The following is a 14,559-nucleotide window of genomic DNA, read 5'->3' as shown; positions in this document are numbered from 1 at the left end:
ATATTTTATTATAATTTTGCTATTTTGTTAATTAATTTCTTACAGATATCCCAAGGATCTTTTTTGATATGCGTAATATTGTGGGTAAATACTGAGTCTGAAAGTCAGAATTCCTGAATTCTAGACCAGAAGTAACATTGTCTAGTCACATGACTTACAAGCAAGCAATTTAATTTAATTACTTTTTACTTTAAAACATGGGCTTAGTAATATCCTCTCTGTTCTCTTCAAAAGACTTTTAAAGAACAAAAGATCACATATGTGAAGGTATTAATTAACATTAATGACACCTTACAATTTAGAGTAATAATAAAATATCTTAAATTATAACTGAAAAATTCTTCCTTAAAACCTTCTTGATAGTTCTTAAGTATTTACGCATTCTCAGTTTTTGGCACTGAACACTGATGGTAGTCCTATGGGTAGTGGGCTAAGAAATAAACATTCTCTCAATGCATTTGAGAGAATATTATTGAGGAGCAAACAAAAAACTTAAATCTGGAAAAATAAAAGCATGAGAAAATAGCACATTTTTGTAAGAGAACCTTCCAAAATCACAATAGAATTATTTGGCTTTTGAAAGTGTTGGTTAAGGATGACGTGAACTTTATTCAAAGTGACATTTGATCTACCTTGCTACATTTCAGTTATATATTAATTCCCTGCTAATAATTCTCAGCATTTGATAAGTGAAATATTTACCACTTCCTCTGAACCTGTTTTCTTTGTACAGCAAGCACTTTGGAAAAAATATCCTAGAATATACAGAAAAATATATTACAGACAATGTTATGCATACCATCAATCTTATTTTTGACTTCAAAAACGCTACTGGAATCATTTGCATAAAAACAAGATCTTTTTGTCTTTTAAGAGATTATCTCCTCCTGCTGCTATTTATCTTACACTGGATTATGCCTTCAAGTGAGGGGAAAACAGTAGGAACAGATGAACCCTTAAAAATAAAGATCCTGTTTCCGTGCAAATACCTCTAATAATTAAAACAGAGAAATAGGAAAGGCATACACAAATTCTCTGACAAAATCCAATAGAGTTTTTCAAGAATAAAAAGGCTTTTATGTTTTGATTTAACATCTGACGTCAGTGGAGTTTGCATGCGTTACTTTGATCTTTAAAACCCTATGTGGTCCTCGGGCTGGTGACTTTCAATGAGGCCTTTTAGGCTTCCCGCAGTCCTCTTGCTTAAAAGGGCTGAGGGGAAACTAAACATAATTGTTTTCTCTCAGAGTTTAGTTTGCAAACATTTGTTGTATTTGAAGATTATAATAATAATGTGTGTGGTATATAACACGTCTACGTGTGTATATGTCTAATTGCTATAGTAATTTATATTTGATTAGCTGTATCCATAAAATATATTTCTCTAACAGAAGAGTAGCTTTCAGCCATTTCAAGGATGGGAATTGTTTTTATTATCAAATAATTTTAAGTCCCCTCTTCACATGATAAATGTTACATTTTCCTTTATTCTAACTTTGGACAATGCTTATTGTGTATATGGATTTTGAACCTCTTTTGATAGCTGTGCTTACCCCACTCCTCTTTCCAAAATAGCCAAGTCAGTACGTATTTGATTTGCTTACTTATCACTGCGCCTCTGCTCTGTGTGGTGTGTACAGGGCAGCTCGACTGGGCTGGTGGATCTCCTTCCATCTTGGCTCACCTATATGGCAGCCAAGGTGGGTGTGGGCTGGTGGCTGGGGGCCCCGCTGGCCTGTTGGCCAGGGACCTAGTTTGCTTTCCACCTGGGTCTCACTATAGGGTGCTGGGGCTTCTTTGCAGTTTGAAAGCTGGGTTGTAATAGGGAGTATTCATTCCACAAGACGATGGAAGCTGCAGATCACCTACTGGCTGGGCTCAGAAACGTGCCCAGCATCGCATCTCCTCCTGTACTTTATCTGTCAAGCAGTCACAGAACGCACTCAGATTCAGAGGAGGGGACACAGACCCCATCCTTTGATAAGACTGTCAAAATTTTTGGCTACTTTTAATGCACCACAGTTTGTTTGTTTGTTTATGATTCATGATCCAGATATTGGCAAGCAAGCTTTACTTCATTCCTTCAAAAAATCAGCCTCCTCCGCTACTCACTGTAGTGGGCACAGCACATTCCAGAAGGCCGGCTCTGTTTCCTTTGCCCTGTCCTGTGCTAGGGCCCCTTGGGGACTGCAGAACAGTCTGCAGCTCGACACACTTCCACAGACCTTCTTCCAGGAGTTGCTCACTCACACCCCACCAGTGGGCAAGGAATTCATCCTCACATTTGAGGTCCTTGGTGACCTTCGGGCCTTCATTGGGAATACTCAAACCTCCTGTGGGAATGGTAGCCGCAGATCAATGGAGGGAAATCCTGTAAGAAAGAAAAGCATGGGGCTTCCCTGGTGGTGCAGTGGTTGAGAATCTGCCTGCCAATGCAGGGGACACGGGTTCGAGCCCTGGTCTGGGAAGATCCCACATGCCGCGGAGCAACTGGGCCCGTGAGCCACAACTACTGAGCCTGCGCGTCTGGAGCCTGTGCTCCGCAACAAGAGAGGCCGCGATAGCGAGAGGCCCGCGGACCGCGATGAAGAGTGGCCCCCGCTCGCCACAACTACAGAAAGCCCTCGCACAGAAACGAAGACCCAACACAGCCAAAAATAAATCAAATAAATAAATAAATAAGCTTTCATTAAAAAAAAAAAAAAAGAAGAAGAAAAGCGTGGAATCATGAAGTACCATTGCAGCTCATCCTCTCCAGGAACCTCTGAGTCCCTGATCCTAAGGTCTTCATGCCCACACAGGCATGAAGAGAGTTGATTTTTCCTTTTTTGAAGGGTTGGTGTCACTCCATTGCCACACCTGTTTAAATAGCAAGAGGCCTTACCTGAGTAAGCTCAAACTAGGAATGCTGGACTTGGTATTCAAATGAGTGGAAGGTTGCTATTTTCTGGGTGTGAGGACTGATGGCTGACCTCTCCAAATGGTGACTGTGTGGCTTAGATAAGCTATAGCTTGTGTAGTGGCCACCGTTTCAGAGGACAGCATTACCGGGATATATGAATCATACTTGGGACAAAGGTCAACATTTGCAGGTAGCCCCTACTTCCTTCCCAGGTCTTCACCCACTTAGAGCCTCACCCAGTACCTCTTTCCTCCTGTCACCTCGGGCTTAATATAAAGTTTCCCAACCTACCTCCTTCTCTTTTGCCTTGACCCAGGCTTTTGTGGGCTTGATTTATACATATACACATCTGTTTAGTATGACTTAGATGTTTTCATTTTTAGATAGAATGGAGGTAAGTGGAGGATATGAACTCAGTATAAAAAAAAATGACAACCATGCTCCAAACTCTAAGTTCAGACCTCTAGGCAGATTATACTTTCCTCTGAAAGGGAAATAACTGGCTGGGTCAATCCTGAAAGTATTATGCTTCTCAATTATATAGAACTAAAAACAGGTTGTGAGAATAATCTAGTCTTATATAACCATTTAGTTTTAGTTGTTCCTGTCCTGTTTCACTTTCACGATAAATAATGAAATATGCAGAAGCAGTAAGTTGATCTTCAATTGTCCTCTTGCCTATAAATCTCACAAGAGCCATTCATTTTCCTTAAGTTGTAAATACAGGAATAGGGAAAGACATCCATAGTTCTATAATACCTTAGTAGGTCTGCATGATCGTAGCACAATCAGATGTTATCCTAAATATGTGAGCGTGGAACGTCCATGGTCAGTGACAATGAATCCATGAGTGGCACAGACTGCACTTCACACTGACCTTGTCAATCTGACCCTGGGAACATCGGACCTTTTCTCCTATTCTGGGTCATTAACTTAAGGTATCATCAATTCGTCTAGTGTGAGAAGTGCACCCGTTTTTAGATTAAACCAGTTTAAGCTGTGAATTGCTCAAATAGAATGTTAAGAATTAAAGAGCATATTAATGAGGGGCTAAAATTTCTAACATTTTGGGGAATGATTCTTCCTTCTAGTCTTCTCTCCCCCCTAATCATTTCCTCCTTTGTTCATCATAGATGTGCCAGTTTTCTTTCTTCTCTTGCTTTTCCATTCCCTTTGGATTTAGGGCAAACTATTTTTGCCTAAACTTTTTTTTTTTTTTTTTTTTTGGCTGTGTTGGGTCGTCATTTCTGTGCGAGGGCTTCCTCTAGTTGTGGCAAGCAGGGGCCACTCTTCATCGCAGTGCATGGGCCTCTCACTATCGCGGCCTCTCTTGTTGTGGAGCACAGGATCCAGACGCGCAGGCTCAGTAGTTGTGGCTCACGGGCCCAGCTGCTCCGCGGCATGTGGGATCTTCCCAGACCAGGGCTCAAACCCGTGTCCCCTGCATTGGCAGGCAGATTCTCAACCACTGCACCACCAGGGAAGCCCTAAACTTTTTATTAATGGTGCAACTTTAGATAATAATCCAAACTTTACTAGCCTAACACCTCCTGTGATCTGACTCCTAAAATAAGCACATTTTAATTAGTGTACCTCTTGGTGCCATAGAATTGTCAAGTAGGAGAAAATTTTTTCCTCCAAAAATCTTTACCAAATGAGCTACCTGATTGACCACTGGTTATAACCAAGTCCTGGGGTGTGAGACACCCAGATTAAGAGCAGTAATAATGAAAAGGTGAAAAAAGGGAAGCCTGACTGTGTCAACTACAAAAATGAGATTAAAGTATTTCTTCTAAACTTCTATTATTTTATTAACACTATCTTTCCCTAATTTAAAACTTCCATTGGATTTGAAAAGAATAGTGAAGGCTTAAAGGAATGTCTGATTAAAGGATCATTCTTAGTTGAATATCAGCAGAAAGCTCCCTAGAATAAGTAGCTTTTACTTCTTCACCCAAAGTACTCTCATTCTGTACCAGGACATAGTCTGGCCACTCAATCCAATCTACCCATCTACTCTGCTTCCCTACAGGGCTATTCCATAACTATGGAGGTCCACAGTATGTGTTATAAAAGAGACAACAGGCCCCAAACGGAGTCCCTGTGCTAAGTCCTACACCTGCAAACTAAGACTTAATACCTAATCTGATTACAGTTTCAGCCTTTCCTGGAAGTGTAATCTTAACCAGTCAGTCTGGAATTTCCTGGCCAGCACTAGTGAGGTACGCTACTTCTAGGCCCCTGCCTTCCCCCCAAGGAAGGTGATTCTGTCTGAAATGATCCTTTCTTTTGTTTATGACTTCCCTGTCTCACCTCTTTTCTGCCTTTATAGCTCTTTCCTTTTCTGCACCTCTTTGGAGCTGCCTGATTCATGAATACTTGAATAAAGCCAATTTGATCTTAAAATTTACTCAGTTGAATTTTGTTTTGTAACATATGGAAAACAGATACTAGCCTATTTCCCTTCTTTTATTCCTAGTTAACTTTCCCCTTCCAGTATAATAGCTACATCAGCAAAGTGTTTTACAGTGGTACAATTGTTAATTTCATGTGTCAGTTTGGTTGGGCCATGAGATGCCCAGATACTTGGGCAAACATTATTCTGTAAGGGTGTTTTTGGATGAGATTAACATTTAAATCAATGGACTTTTCGTAAAGAAAATGACCTCCATAATGTGGGTGGGCCTTATCCCCTCAGTGGAAAGCTTGAATAGAATAAAAGGACTGGCTTCCCCGAGCAAGAGAGAATTCTCCAGCAGACTCCCTTTCATCTGCAACATCAGCTCTTCCTGGCTCTACAGCAGACAGACTTCAGACTCAAATTGGGACATTGGCTCTCCTGGGCCTCCAGTCTGTGGGCCTGCCCTGCAAATTGTGAACTTGCCAGTCTGAGCCAGTTCCTTTAAAAGTAATAAAAATAATAATAAATACATAAATAAATAAAGTAAACACACACACACATCCTATTGGTTCTGTTTTTCTGGAGAATTACCACAAGTAGGTTTCCATGTGACTTCAGCTAATGTTTATTACCAATTAGCAATCATTTATACTTTAATTTCTCTTAATCTCTGTTGAATATCTTTCGTTAAATCTTTCTAGGAATATTGATACATGGAATAAAATATTTACACACTATACCCAGATATGCAAAAAATTAGTTTTCTCTTTTGTTTATAAAGGTCCTCTTCTTGCCACTGAACCACCACCCCACTATCTCTTCAAGTTTAGAACAGTTCCTTTAATGTCGTCTCAGTTTGTTTTGGATAATAATTTAATAAAATTCAAGATTCAACAGCCAGTTTTCCTCCTCTCTAAAAATTTTACCATTGCCCCACCTCTTCCTCAAAATATGCTACTCAGATGTAGGAGGAAGGTCATGGTGATGGATGAGAGGACACTGGAAGGGCTGGCCTGCCTTCTGGTCTCTGTGTACTTCTCACCGACCTCACGGAAGTGTCCCTAGTCCATCTCGGTCACTGGGCATGCTGTTGAAATCTGCCACAGGTGTACATCACTAATGAAAATCATGACCTGTCCTTTCTAAATTGGCAAGAGTCCTGGGAAGTTGGGACCTTACCCTCCACAGAGGAAGATCCATTTTGGTCCTGGCTGGCACTAAAGAGCCCCCTAGTTCTGGCTGTGACTCCCATTCAGTCTTAGGCTTGGTGGTCCACGCAGGCATTTTCCGTGCAAGAACACTTTACCTCTGCCACAGTGACCACCACTAGTCCCACCCATTGGCAAGATTGTTAGCCAAGTACTATCTGCTTTCTTCTATAGTTCCTCCTAGGCCACATAGGATTTGGGATACCTTTTATACTACACATGAACCTAGGGACATCACTCATACTTGTTAGCTTCTGCTTTATAACAAAGTGAATCAGTTATACACATACAATATGTTCCCATATCTCTTCCCTCTTGCATCTCCCTCCCTCCCACCCTCCCCATCCCACCCCTCTAGGTGGTCACAAAGCACCGAGCTGATCTCCCTGTGCTATGTGGCTGCTTCCCACTAGCTATCTATTTTACATTTGGTAGTGTATATATGTCCATGACACTCTCTTACCCTGTCACATCTCACCCCACCCCCTCCCCATACCCTCAAGTCCATTCTCTAGTAGGTCTGTGTCTTTATTCCCGTCTTGCCACTAGGTTCTTCATGGCCTTTTTTTTTTTTTTTTCCATAGATTCCGTATATATGTGTTAGCATACTGTATTTGTTTTTCTCTTTCTGACTTACTTCACTCTGTATGACAGACTCTAACTCCAGCCACCTCATTACAAATACCTCCATTTCATTTCTTTTTATGGCTGAGTAATATTCCATTGTACATATGTGCCACATCTTCTTTATCCATTCATCTGTCGATGGACATTTAGGTTGCTTCCATGTCCTGGCTATTGTAAATAGAGCTGCAATGAACATTTTGGTACATGACTCTTTTTGAACTATGGTTTTCTCAGGGTATATGCCCAGTAGTGGGATTGCTGGGTCGTATGGTAGTTCTATTTGTAGTTTTTTAAGGAACCTCCATACTGTTCTCCATAGTGGCTGTATCAATTTACATTCCCACCAACAGTGCAAGAGTGTTCCCTTTCCTCCACACCCTCTCCAGCATTTATTGTTTCTAGATTTTTTGATGATGGCCATTCTGATCGGTGTGAGATGATATCTCATTGTAGTTTTGATTTGCATTTCTCTAATGATTAATGATGTTGAGCATTCTTTCATGTGTCTGTTGGCAATCTGTATATCTTCTTTGGAGAAATGTCTATTTAGGTCTTCTGCCCATTTTTGGATTGGGTTGTTCGTTTTTTTGTTATTGAGCTGCATGAGCTGCTTGTAAATCTTGGAGATTAATCCTTTGTCAGTTGCTTCATTTGCAAATATTTTCTCCCATTCTGAGGGTTGTCTTTTGGTCTTGTTTATGGTTTCCTTTGCTGTGCAAAAGCTTTTAAGTTTCATTAGGTCCCATTTGTTTATTTGTATTCTTATTTCCATTTCTCTGGGAGCTGGGTCAGAAAGAATCTTGCTGTGATGTATGTCATAGAGTATTCTGCCTATGTTTTCCTCTAAGAGTTTGATAGTGTCTGGCCTTACACTTAGGTCTTTAATCCATTTTGAGTTTATTTTTGTGCATGGTGTCAGGGAGTGTTCTAATTTCATACTTTTACATGTATCTGTCCAATTTTCCCAGCACCACTTATTGAAGAGGCTGTCTTTTCTCCACTGTATATGCTTGCCTCCTTTATCAAAGATAAGGTGACCATATGTGTGTGGGTTTATCTCTGGGCTTTCTATCCTGTTCCATTGATCTATATTTCTGTTTTTGTGCCAGTACCATACTGTCTTGATTACTGTAGCTTTGTAATATAGTCTGAAGTCAGGGAGCCTGATACCCCCAGCTCCATTTTTCGTTCTCAAGATTGCTTTGGCTATTCGGGGTCTTTTGTGTTTCCATACAAATTGTGAAATTTTTTGTTCTAGTTCTGTGAAAAATGCCAGTGGTAGTTTGATAGGGATTGCATTGAATCTGTAGATTGCTTTGGGTAGTAGAGTCATTTTCACAATGTTGATTCTTCCAATCCAGGAACATGGTATATCTCTCCATCTATTTGTATCATCTTTAATTTCTTTCATCAGTGTCTTATAATTTTCTGCATACAGGTCTTTTGTCTCCTTAGGTAGGTTTATTCCTAGATATTTTATTCTTTTTGTTGCAATGGTAAACGGGAGTGTTTTCTTAATTTCACTTTCAGATTTTTCGTCATTAGTGTATAGAAATGCAAGAGATTTCTGTGCATTAATTTTGTATCCTGCTACTTTACCAAATTCATTGATTAGCTCTAGGAGTTTTCTGGTAGCATCTTTAGGATTCTCTATGTATAGTATCATGTCATCTGCAAATAGTGACAGCTTTACTTCTTCTTTTCCGATTTGGAGTCCTTTTATTTCTTTGTATTCTCTGATTGCTGTGGCTAACACTTCCAAAACTATGTTGAATAATAGTGGTGAGAGTGGGCAACCTTGTCTTGTTCCTGATCTTAGTGGAAATGGTTTCAGTTTTTCACCATTGAGGACAATGTTGGCTGTGGGTTTGTCCTATATGGCCTTTATTATGTTGAGGAAAGTTCCCTCTATGCCTACTTTCTGCAGGGCTTTTATCATAAATGGGTGTTGAATTTTGTCGAAAGCTTTCTCTGCATCGATTGAGATGATCATATGGTTTTTCTCCTTCAATTTGTTAATATGATGTATCACGTTGATTGATTTGCATATATTGAAGAATCCTTGCATTCCTGGGATAAACCCTACTTGATCATGGTGTATGATCCTTTTAATGTGCTGTTGGATTCTGTTTGCTAGTATTTTGTTGAGGATTTTTGCATCTATGTTCATCAGTGATATTGGCCTCTAGTTTTCTTTCTTTGTGACATCTTTGTCTGGTTTTGGTATCAGGGTGATGGTGGCCTCGTAGAATGAGTTGGAGAGTGTTCCTCTCTCTGCTATATTTTGGAAGAGTTTGAGAAGGATAGGTGTTAGCTCTTCTCTAAATGTTTGATAGAATTCACCTGTGAAGCCATCTGGTCCTGGGCTTTTGTTTGTTGGAAGGTTTTTAATCACAGTTTCAATTTCAGTGCTTGTGATTGGTCTGTTTATATTTTCTATTTCTTCCTGGTTCAGTCTCGGCAGTTTGTGCATTTCTAAGAATCTGTCCATTTCTTCCAGGTTGTCCATTTTATTGGCATAGAGTTGCTTGTAGTAATCTCTCATGATCTTTTGTATTTCTGCAGTGTCAGTGGTTACTTCTCCTTTTTCATTTCTAATTCTATTGATTTGAGTCTTCTCCCTTTTTCTCTTGATGAGTCTGGCTAATGGTTTATCAATTTTGTTTATCTTCTCAAAGAAACAGCTTTTAGTTTCATTGATTTTTGCTATTGTTTCCTTCATTTCTTTTTCATTTATTTCTGACCTGATCTTTATAATTTCTTTCCTTCTGCTAGCTTTGGGGTTTTTTTGTTCTTCTTTCTCTAATTGCTTTAGGTGCAAGGTTAGGTTGTTTATTCGAGATGTTTCCTGTTTCTTGAGGTAGGCTTGTATTGCTATAAACTTCCCTCTTAGCACTGCTTTTGTTGCATCCCATAGGTTTTGGGTCATCGTATCTCCATTGTCATTTGTTTCTAGGTATTTTTTGATTTCCCCTTTGATTTGTTCAGTGATCACTTCGTTATTAAGTAGTGTATTGTGTAGCCTCCATGTGTTTGTATTTTTTACAGATCTTTTCCTGTAATTGATATCTAGTCTCATAGTGCTGTGGTCGGAAAAGATACTTGATACGATTTCAATTTTCTTAAATTTACCAAGGTTTGATTTGTGACCCAAGATATGATCTATCCTGGAGAATGTTCCATGAGCACTTGAGAAAAATTTGTATTCTGTTGTTTTTGGGTGGAATGTCCTATAAATATCCATTAAGTCCATCTTGTTTAATGTATCATTTAAAGCTTGTGTTTCCGTATTTATTTTCATTTTGGATGATCTGTCCATTGGTGAAAGTGGGGTGTTAAAGTCCCCTACTATGATTGTGTTGCTGTCGATTTCCCCTTTTATGGCTGTTAGTATTTGCCTTATGTATTGAGGTGCTCCTATGTTGGGTGCATAAATATTTACAATTGTTATACCTTCCTCTTGGATCGATCCCTTGATCATTATATAGTGTCCTTCTTTGTCTCTTGTAATAGTCTTTATTTTAAAGTCTATTTTGTCTGATATGAGAATTGCTACTCCAGCTTTCTTTTGATTTCCATTTGCATGGAATATCTTTTTCCATCCCCTCACTTTCAGTCTGTATGTGTCTCTAGGTCTGAAGTGGGTCTCTTGTAGACAGCATATATATGGGTCTTGTTTTTGTATCCATTCAGCCAGCCTGTGTCTTTTGGTGGGAGCATTTAATCCATTTACATTCAAGGTAATTATCGATATGTATGTTACTATTCCCATTTTCTTAAATGTTTTGGGTTTGTTATTGTAGGTGTTTTCCTTCTCTTGTGTTTCTTGCCTAGAGAAGTTCCTTTAGCATTTGTTGTAAAGCTGGTTTGGTGGTGCTGATCTCTCTCAGCTTTTGCTTGTCTGTAAAGGTTTTAATTTCTCCATCACATCTGAATGAGATCCTTGCTGGGTAGAGTAATCTTGGTTGTAGGTTTTTCTCCTTCATCACTTTAAGTATATCCTGCCACTCCCTTCTGGCTTGCAGAGTTTCTGCTGGAAGATCAGATGTTAACCTTATGGGGATTCCCTTGTGTGTTATTTGTTGTTTTTCCCTTGCTGCCTTTAATATGTTTTCCTTATATTTAATTCTTGACAGTTTGATTAATATGTGTCTTGGCGTGTTTCTCCTTGGGTTTATCCTGTATGGGACTCTCTGTGCTTCCAGGACTTGATTAACTATTTCCTTTCCCATATTAGGGAAGTTTTTGACTATAATCTCTTCAAATATTTTCTCAGTCCCTTTCTTTTTCTCTTCTTCTTCTGGGACCCCTATAATTCGAATGTTGGTGCGTTTAATGTTGTCCCAGAGGTCTCTGAGACTGTCCTCAGTTCTTTTCATTCTTTTTTCTTTATCCTGCTCTGCAGTAGTTATTTCCACCATTTTATCTTCCAGGTCACTTATCCTTTCTTCTGCCTCAGTTATTCTGCTATTGATCCCATCTAGAGTATTTTTAATTTCATTTATTGTGTTTTTCATCATTGCTTGGTTCCTCTTTAGTTCTTTTATGTCCTTGTTAAATGCTTCTTGCATTTTGTCTATTCTATTTCCAAGATTTTGGATCATCCTTACTATCATTATTCTGAATTCTTTTTCAGGTAGACTACCTATTTCCTCTTCATTTGTTAAGTCTGGTGTGTTTTGACCCTGCTCCTTCATCTGCTGTGTGTTTTTCTGTCGTCTCATTTTGCTTATCTTACTGTGTTTGGGGTCTCCTTTTCACAGGCTGCAGGTTTGTAGTTCCCGTTGTTTTTGGTATCTGTCCCCAGTGGCTAAGGTTGGTTCAGTGGGTTGTGTAGGCTTCCTGGTGGAGGGAACTAGTGCCTGAGTTCTGGTGGATGAGGCTGGATCTTGTCTTTTTGGTGGGCACTTCCACGTCTGGTGGTGTGATTTGGGGTGTCTGTGGCCTTATTATGATTTTAGGCAGCCTCTCTGCTAATGGATGGGGCTGTGTTCCTGTCTTGCTAGTTGTTTGGCATAGGGTGTCCAGCACTGTAGCTTGCTGGTCATTGAGTGAAGCTGGGTTTTGATGTTGAGATGGAGATCTCTGAGAGGTTTTCGCCGTTTGGTATTACGTGGAGCTGGGAGGTCTCTTGTGGACCAGTGTCCTGAAGTTGGCTCTCCCACCTCAGAGGTACGGCCCTGATGCCTGGCTGGAGCACCAAGAGCCTTTCGTCCACACGGCTCAGAGTAAAAGGGAGAAAAAATAGAAAGAAAGAAAGAAAGAGGCTATAATATAGTGAAGTAAAATAAAGCTATTATAAAGCAAAGGTATACAGACAAAATCTCACCCAGAAGCATATACATATACACTCACAATAAAAAGGAAAAGGGGAAAAATTAATATATCCTGCTCCCAAAGTCCACCTCCTGAATTTGGGATGATTCGTTGTCTATTCAGGTATTCAACAGATGCAGGCACATCAAGTTGTTTTGTGGAGCTTTAATCCGCTGCTCCTGAGGCTGCTGGGAGAGATTTCCCTTTCTCTTCTTTGTTCGCACAGCTCCCGGGGTTCAGCTTTGGATTTGGACCCGCCTCTGCGTGTAGGTCACCTGAGGGCGTCTGTTCTTCGCTCAGACAGGACGGGGTTAAAGGAGCAGCTGCTTGGGGGGCTCTGGCTCACTCAGGCGGGGGGAGGGAGCGGTACGGAGGAGGCGGGGCGAGCCTGCGGCGTCAGAGGCGTCGTGACGTTGCACCAGCCCGAGGCGCGCTGTGCGTTCTCCCGGGGACGTTGTCCCCGGATCACGGGAGCCTGGCCGTGGCGGGCTGCACCGGCTCCCGGGAGGGGTGGTGTGGAGAGTGACCTGGGCTCACACACAGGCTTCTTGGTGGCGGCAGCAGCAGCCTTAGCGTCTCCTGCCCGTCTCTGGGGTCTGCGCTGATGGCCGCGGCTCGCGCCGTCTCTGGAGCTCGTTTAGGCGGCGCTCTGAATCCCCTCTCCTCGCGCACCAGGAAACAAAGAGGTAAGAAAAAGTCTCTTGCCTCTTCGGCAGCTGCAGACCTTTTCCCGGACTCCCTCCCGGCTCGCCGTGGCGCACTAGCCCCTTCAGGCTGTGTTCACGCCGCCAACCCCAGTCCTCTCCCTGCGATCCGACCGCAGCTGGAGCCTCAGCTCCCAGCCCCGCCCGCCCCGGCGGGGGAGCAGACAAGCCTCTCGGGCTGGTGAGTGCTGCTCGCGCCGAGCCTCCGTGCGGGAATCTCTCTGCTTTGCCCTCCGCACCCCTGTGGCTGCGCTCTCCTCCGTGGCTCCGAAGCTCCCCCCTCCGCCACCCGCCGTCTCCGCCCGCGAAGGGGCTCCTAGTGCGTGGAAATCTTTCCTCCTTCACAGCTCCCTCCCACTGGTGCAGGTCCCGTCCCTATTCTTTTGTCTCTATTTCTTTTTTCTTTTGCTCTACCCAAGTACGTGGGGGAGTTTCTTGCCTTTTTGGAGGTCGGACGTTTTCTGCCAGCGTTCAGTGGGTGTTCTGTAGGAGCAGTTCCACGTGTAGATGTATTTCTACTGTATCTGTGGGAAGGAAGGTGATCTCCGCGTCTTACTCTTCCGCCATCTTCTCTCCTCCCTCATTGAACTTATTTATAAAGTTATTATAGTATTAAACATCATAATATGTTTGAATAAGCTGATAGTACATAAATATGGCTTAATCTACTTTGTTTACTATTTTTATATTACATATCTGGTAATTTCTTATAATCTAGAGGTGAATGTTTCTATGACATTATTCAAAAGCATAAAAATTATTGTTGATAAAGAGTATATTGTTTAGGGTTTCTTTTTAAGGTGATGAAAATGTTCAAAAATTGTTGTGAGGATTGCACAGCTAAATATACTAAAAATCATTGAACTGTATGCTTTCAATGGGTGAATTGTATAGTATGTGAATTATATCTCAATCAAATTGTTAAAGAAAAGAATATTGTTTAATTCTGTCACAAGAATCACCAGTGTTTAAGTCTATTTGCCTTAGAGCAGGACACGCTAAGGCAGAATGTCAATTTCACTTTTTTCTAGGTTGTATGTTCTCCTGTGCCATCAGTAGGCAGGTTAGAAAGGAAACAACAGGCCCTGAATGGAGTCCCTTGTGCTCAGTCCCATGTCAGCAAACCCAGACTTCATACCTAACCTAACTGCAGTTTTAGCCTCTCCCAGGAATGTGACCTTTAACCATTCTGTTTGGAATGACCTGCTCAGCCCTAGTGAGGTAATCTACCTGCAAGACCTCACCTTCCCCCAAAGGAAGGGGACCTTGCCTGAAACAATCCACTCTTTGCCAGAATAACTTCCTTGTTCCACTTCTTTCTGCCTATAAATGTCTTCCATTCTGTACAGCTCCTCTGAGCCCTTTTCTATTTACTAGATGGGATGCTGACTGATTCATAAA

Source organism: Balaenoptera borealis, assembly GCF_965194805.1.
Source record: "Balaenoptera borealis genome assembly, chromosome: 4".
Taxonomy (NCBI): Eukaryota; Metazoa; Chordata; class Mammalia; order Artiodactyla; family Balaenopteridae; genus Balaenoptera; species Balaenoptera borealis.
This window is presented reverse-complemented; position numbering follows the sequence as displayed.